This window comes from Mus musculus, chromosome 5 (assembly GCF_000001635.26).
Source record: "Mus musculus strain C57BL/6J chromosome 5, GRCm38.p6 C57BL/6J".
In the NCBI taxonomy this organism is placed as follows: Eukaryota; Metazoa; Chordata; class Mammalia; order Rodentia; family Muridae; genus Mus; species Mus musculus.
In genome coordinates, this window is record NC_000071.6 from 58,789,763 (window position 1) to 58,797,301 (window position 7,539).

Below are 7,539 nucleotides of genomic sequence, written 5' to 3' on the forward strand. Positions count from 1 at the left end.
AATGATCTTGTCAAGAAAACTCAAACATGTACCTTCCTGTACTATAGCTTATAGATAAATATTGAACCACATACTTATTTTAAATATGGTCAATATTCAAGAACTTTTCTTTTTCTTCTTTATAAATATTATAGATTTTTACAAAAAAATTTCAGTACATTCTGATTGCATTTTCCCATGCTGTTCACTCTTCATTTTCCATACACTCTATCTCCTCTCTTCCCCAGACCCACGATACTTTGGTTTCCTTCAGAAAAGAGCAGGCTGCCCAGGAATAGCCACTGAACATGGCATAACAGGACATAATAAGACTAATCATAAACTTTCATATCCAAGCTGGACTAGGTAACTGAGGAGGAGGCAGTTACAGAAAGCCAACAGCACAGACCCATGCAGGCTCCATGACTGCAGCTTCAGGCTCTGTGAGACCAGGTGAGTCCTATTTAGTTGAAGTCTTTGGTCAATGTTTTCCTTGAATCCTCAACCCCTCTGACTCCTATATTTCTTCTTCCCCTTCTTCCATGGAGTTCCCAATGGAGATCTCCAACTTGGATATCTGCCTAATGTGTGGCTTTAGGTCTTTGCATCTGTTCCCCATTTGCTGTTAGTGGTAGCTGCTTTGATTACCATTTAGTCAGTCACGTATCTATGAATATAGATCATTAAGAATTGTTTCATTTGTTTTTGTTTGTTTGTTTTTCTATTACAGGTTTTTGGGCTATTCAGGTTTCATTTCTTGGACATCAGGGCTATATCAGGTATGGACTTCCTTTCTGGTGTGGGCCCTAATTTAGACCTACTACTAGTTGACCTTTGCTACAAGTTCTGAGCCTCCATGGCTTGCATATCTTGGAGGAGGTATAGATTGTAGGTTGAGGGTTTTGACTGGATTGGCACCTTAGATCCACTTCTGAAATCCTTCTCTGTTTACACGGGAGGACTGATTGTGGCTCTGAATCCTCCAATACTTGGATTCTTATTAGAGTCATCATCATAGAATGTTGAGTGTTTTTTGTGGACTAGATTTTCCCAGTGCCACCCCATCTACTCCAGTGCTCTCTAATTCCTGCCATCTCCCCATCCATCTTCCTTCACCTGATTGTTCTTGCTCCCATCCTCACTTTCTCCTAGTCCACCTAAAATATATATTCTATTTCCCCTTCCCAAAGATAATCATGTATACCTCTAAGACCACTTTTTGATACATAGCCATTCTGGGTCTATAAGTTGTTGCATTATTATCCTTGATTTAACAGCTAATAACCACTTATTAGTGAGTACATGCAATGTTTGTCTTTCTGGGTTTGGATTACTCTCTCAGAATGATATTTTCAAGTCAGGTACGTTTTCTTATTGTTTCACTTAGCTTCTCAATACCCCTGTATGACACTCAACAACTTCATGAATTTGTTCAGTTGTGAAAAAATAGAATAGACCTTCAGATATTACAAGTGAAAATTTTGAATGTATCTAATATGAAATATCTGTTTACTTAGCCACAGTGGGAATAAGGAGACATTTGTTAGGGAAATCTTGTGAAAGTCGTACCCTATGTTTTTTTTAATTCCTATTGATGATGTCTTTTGTTCATTTCTTTAACACTTTTGTCCATACTTTCCATGATTCAAATATATTCTAAAAAGGAATCACACTCTACTATTTAATGTTGTATTGTAAACCAGTAATGCCCTGAACATCTTCAATTAAATTAGAAACAAAGACATTTTTACAAACTTCATTGTCAAATTCATCATGGGCATTACATTTATGATGTTTGAATAATGATAAAAATTCAATTAGAATATTTTTATTTGAATAATGTTTTAAGCATTGCTAGGTACTTTTAAAACAACATCAATGAAGAACATGGCTCAATAACCCAAAAGGTGTTGTAGTGACACACATATCTTGAGGGTAAGCAACAGCACTGTAATAGTGCTTATGCCTGTCTGAACAAGAAAGAGATCATGCCTAAGATTGCAAACCTGGAAAATTACTCAGTACAAGTACACATAGTAACTTGTAGTATCTTGAGGTCCCAGACAATCACCCTTAAAAATGAGCATACAAATAGAATGATGTGGACTCAACAGGTTTTATATATACAAATGAGCATACAAATAAAATGATGTGGACTCAACAGGTTTTATATATATATATATATATATATATATATATATATGTAATAACACTTTGTCATAAAAGAGGCAAGCAGTTTGGAGAACAGGGAAGGGCAGATGGGAGGTTTTAGAATAGGGAAAGGAAGGGAGCTAATGTTTCAATCAGATTACAATTTCGTTAAAACAAAGCAAGCAAACAAACAAACAAATAAAAACCTCTCTTCTTTTCCCTTTATTCTTTCTTATAATATGGCTACAACACTGAAAGGTCTTATTTGCAGCTGTGGAAAAGAAGAGTCTGCAATAGTGAAAACTCTCAGCCTAATATGATGAACAACATAAAATGAGGTTTTACATCTGTGTAGAAGAAAAGTGAAAGGAAAGTTATGGTTGAAATATCAGACAGATTAAGAAAAAACCTGAGACAAGATTTTAGGCCAAAACCTAAGAAATGATACATATAATAATATCAATCAAAGTCCTTACAGTTGTTTGACCTGGGCAATATCCCTAGGCCCACTCTCATTATTATTAAAATGAAAGCAATTATTCATGCTACATAGATGTATTATGAGTTTTAAATTTAATACTCTGTGAAAATGTGTTCTGTCCAAGTGATCATTTTTAATATTAAGTGATATTAACCTTGTATGACTCTTGGACCTGATATTCTCAACATTCCAATACACCTACCATTCTCTGTTTCAATTATGATTTATCAAAATTTATTTCTACTGTGACACATGCCATTGATTTGTGGTAATTAAGTTGAATATTCAATTACAACTCTGTTTAGTTTTTATAAATGCTGTTATCTTTCCAATCAATTATTATTTAGAAGTGTTAATGAAACTTGTTTCTAAACTTTAATATTTTAACAATTGTATTCTTTTTATTAGACTATATTCTTTGTGTTTTACAGATCATGTCCACTTACCTTTTTATTTTCTAAGTGACTTGTGAAGTTCCCATATCACAAACAATTCTTCTTCTTCTTCTTCTTCTTCTTCTTCTTCTTCTTCTTCTTCTTCTTCTTCTTCTTCTTCTTCTTCTTCTTCTTCTTCTTCTTCTTCTTCTTCTTCCGCTTCCTCTTCCTCTTCTTCTTCTTCCGCTTCCTCTTCCTCTTCCTCTTCCTCTTCCCCTTCCCCTTCCCCTTCCCTTTCCCCTTCCCCTTCCCCCCCCCTCCTCCTCCTCCTCCTCTTCCTCCTCCTCCTCCTTCTTCTTCTTCTTCTTCTCCCTCTCTCTCCTCCTTTTCCTCCCTGCTTCCTTTTCTGAAACAAATGTTAACTGTGTAATTCCGGCTATACTTGAACTACTAAGGTTCCTACATCAACTTCTCCAGTGTTTGTATAACAGTTATGAACCAGGATGCCTAATTAATATTCTCATTTAATTAAATAATAATTTCATAATTCTTTCAAAAATTTTAGCAAAATATATTTAGATCTTATTTATGACACTAAGGGATAACTTTAAACACAATAGTAAAAGTTATGGGGCATGCAAAAAATCTGTCCTCATGCTTCAGGTTTGAATGCAGTGGTGGTAAACAGAACTGTAAAATACAGTTTATGATAACACAGCAAGGTCTTAGATTAGCTATATTTGTTGCTTCCCTTTAGCATTTTTCAGAATGTAGAAACTCATCTTGAAGTCACAGCTACTATCCACGATGCATTTGTAGTCTTTTAAATATTGTAAATTTTAAATCATATGGGTAAAAATTAGGAAACACAAACGTTCGGTAATGACCTGTGGATAAATTTGCAATTATGAGCATCATATACATGTGAGACCAACTCATTTTTAGTGATAAAATATTTAGTTTGGTTAGCAGAGAAGAAGGCAAACCAATATGCAATGAAAGAATATTATAAAAATTAGCATGTCTAAATCATGAATAACAATATATTACCCAAATTGATATGCAGCCAATACGCTAAGCTTTAATGGCTCTATATCATTTTGCTGTTTATTTTCGCCAATACTGCCCAAGTTTCTATAGGTATTTTCATTTCATATTTGAAATACATATTTTTTCTTCATCAAATGAACCAGAAGATGGAGAGGAAGTAATGCAATGAACTCTACAGCAGCTGCAAAGACCTCTTCTCTATGATTTAACAAAGGAGTTCTTATAGTCTCTATTGGAAAGCTCTTCAAGAAGTTATAGCAGTAAACAATGATGCCATCTGTGATACAGTATTTTCAAATACAATAGATTTCTTTCTTGTGTTTCCAACCATACTTGTGCGAGATTATTTTGATAACAATGTATAATGTTTAAAATTTTTCATTTAGTTTTTATATGGAGTAAATTTCTATGCAATAGTATTATTATGCTCTATAATGTTGGCTATTTGTACAGATTTGCTTCAGTGCTATCTGAATACCATATATATATATATATATATATATATATATATATATATATATATATATATATATATATATTAAACTATACATATATACATAGAGTCATAATGTGATTATTTCTGGTAGAAATGATGGGAATCAGGCCTGATTGAAATCAGAGATCAATCCTTTCTTTCCTGGGCTCAGCTACCATGGTCTTGAAAAATCCTTAATTCCAAGTACATCACTATGTGGATTTGTGACTGAGAATGTGTTGCAAACACAGTTTGCTCATTTCTTCAGTAAAAATAATGAATGTTTTTATGAAAAAAAAAAAAAAAACCTCTAAACCAAGTGATAGATGCCACAGAAATTATTATATCTTTTAGTTACAAGAAAGCATGCATAGCGATTGCTAGACTATTCTTTATTTTTATTTATTAATTTATATTCTTTAATCTATTTTTTTACAGTCCAGACTCTATGCCTCTGTTAGTCCACCCTCCTACTGTTCTTCATCCAATACCTCCACCATCCCACTCTGCCCCCATATACAAGAGGATGTCTCCTCCCCACTACCAACCCACCAGACCTCCCTACTCCCTGGGGCCCCAAGTCTCTCTAGAGGATTAGGTGCATAATCTCTGACTGTATCCAGACCCAGAAGTCCTCTGTTGTATTTGTGTTGGGGGCCTCATATCAGTTAGTATATGCTGCCTGGTGGTGGCTCAGTGTCTGAGTGATCCTGTAGATCCAGGTTAGTTGAGGCTGCTGGTCTTCCTATAGGGTCACCCTCCTCCTCAGCTTCTTCCAGTTTTGCCCTAATTTAAGCAGAGGGGCCAGAAACTTCTGTCCATTGGTTGGGTGTAAATATCTGCATGTGACTCTTTCGGCTGCTTGTTGGACCTTTCGGAGGACAGTCATGACATTTCTTGTATAGGAACAAAACATCTTAAGAATATATTTCCCACATTCTGGTCATACTAAGTTATTGTGTCTGTGGTACCAGCATGTGGGAGGCTACAGCAAGATAGCACATCTAAAAGCACCATAGGAGACAGAGTGGGAGTCTATTTCAAAAGAACAAAAGGATAGATGTATTTTTAGATTTCATGTTTACAGCAAGCACATGCAAAGAAAAGAACAAGAAGAAAAAGGAAAAATATGTAAACAGGATATTAAAGTTTGGGATGCCAAGTATATTAAGGTACTAGAGGACCTGCCCAATTCATAATCCCTCATGTGATGGTATATATGTCTATTCACTCCACCAGGTTAAACATAAACCTTTTTACTAAAAGCAGTTCTACAAAGGTGATAAACTAAAGATCAATTCTTATCATCACTTGCTTTATTCTACTCTTCTATCTGTGCCTAGGGCCTTTCCTTTATGGTCAACATTCCTGAACGATTCCAGCATCCCCATTAGATCCTGTCAAACTGGCTTGCAGTTTGCTATATTTGACTTTATCTCTTTGGTTAAGAGCACATCCATGGATTTCAGGCTAGTACTACCCTCAGAGGAACTCCACGTTGATGAGGCTAAATTATTAAATCAATATGATATTTGGTTCTTGTCAGACTTTTGCTTCTGCCAAAATATAGTCTTTAGTTTTTATATCATTGACTTGAGATACATTTTAAATGAAGTTAGTGTGTTTAAATGATCCCCTATCAAGCACATTATGGATTACATTTCAATCACAATGTTTATTCTTTCATTTCCACATTGTTTTCCTAATATATCTCAATGTGATATTTTTTCAAAACATCACTCAAAATATTTTGCAGAAACAAAGAAATCTGTCATTGGGTCTCCCATATTGGAATGTGATTGAGAAAACTACTAATTATTCTGCAACTTAAATTATCTCTTTATGACCTCAAGTTCCTGTTGTGTAGCTTTATAATGGTGTTTATGCTGAACTGGTGGATTCTTGCTCAGGGCGAACATAAATCTTTTTCTTTCTTTTAAAATTTTTTTCATGACAGGGTTTCTCTGTGTAGCCCTGGCTGTCCTGGAACTCACACTGTCGACCAGGCTGGCCTCGAACTCAGAGATTAGCCTGCCTCTGCCTCCCAAGTGCTGGGATTAAAGGCATGCGCCACCAGTGCCCGGCCATAACATTTTTCATAACCCAAATCTGCAGCAAATAAGCTTACTCAAAGGAGAATCTGACTCACAGGAGAAAATGTGGTGCACTGAGTCTGGGTGTCACTTGTATCATTTTAAAAATTTCTCCAGGGTTTTATTAATTCTAATTCTTTTTCTTCATATTTTGCAGATTCAGACCATAGATGGAATGAACTGGCTGCTAATCAATCAGTAAAAACCACTCTCTTCATCCCAGAAGAGAGGAAAAATAGATGGAGCTCAAATTTTAAATGTATCTCATCAGGTTATTTTTCAAAAAGGAAATAATATCTTTGGGTTGTTAAAACTTGTATATTACATATTTAGATTTAATATTGTTTTCATCTAGAACATTTTCTTATGATATACTCTTTTTCCTCCTCTAGCTCTTCCTAGTTTTTCTTAACTCCTTCTCCCTTCCCTCTATAATTTCACTGTGTTTCTCACAGTCTCTGTCTCTCTGTCTCTTGTCGCTCAGTCTCTATCTCTGTCTCTATCACTTTTTCTGATTCTCTGTGAAACAGGAACAGAAAGAATGAGAATAAAATATTAAATGCAACAAACATGCCTCTGTGTGTGTGTGAGAGAGAGAGGGGGGGGGGAGGGGGAGGAGGAGGGAGATGGAGAAGGAGAGGGAGGGAGAGGGAGAGAGAGAGCACATGCACGCTTGAGGGTGCTCAACATTTCTCACGGGTTTTGACAACTAATCCTTGGCATGGGGCCTTTCCAGGAGTGATGTTGAGGTACCCAGTAACAATTCATGGGAGAATATTTATTTTTCTCGCTCTTAGGTCTAGATGATTTTCTTAGAGTTACCAACACCTCTACCTCTTCTCTTACAATCTTATCACTTCCTGTTCTGCATAGATCACTGAGCCTTGAAGAGGGGTTTGATAAAGGCATTTGATGTAGGGCCAAGTGCTCTAAAGC

The 7,539-nt window shown here is 35.7% G+C and overlaps 1 long non-coding RNA gene across 1 annotated transcript; it reads left to right on the top strand.

Moving 5' to 3' along the window:
* The first annotated feature begins 353 nt into the window (after positions 1-353).
* On the top strand, positions 354-7,077 carry Gm40306. The gene is made up of 3 exons (XR_868428.1): positions 354-432; positions 710-758; positions 6,761-7,077. It is a non-coding gene; the product is annotated as a predicted gene, 40306 (long non-coding RNA).
* The last annotated feature ends 462 nt before the right edge of the window (positions 7,078-7,539 follow it).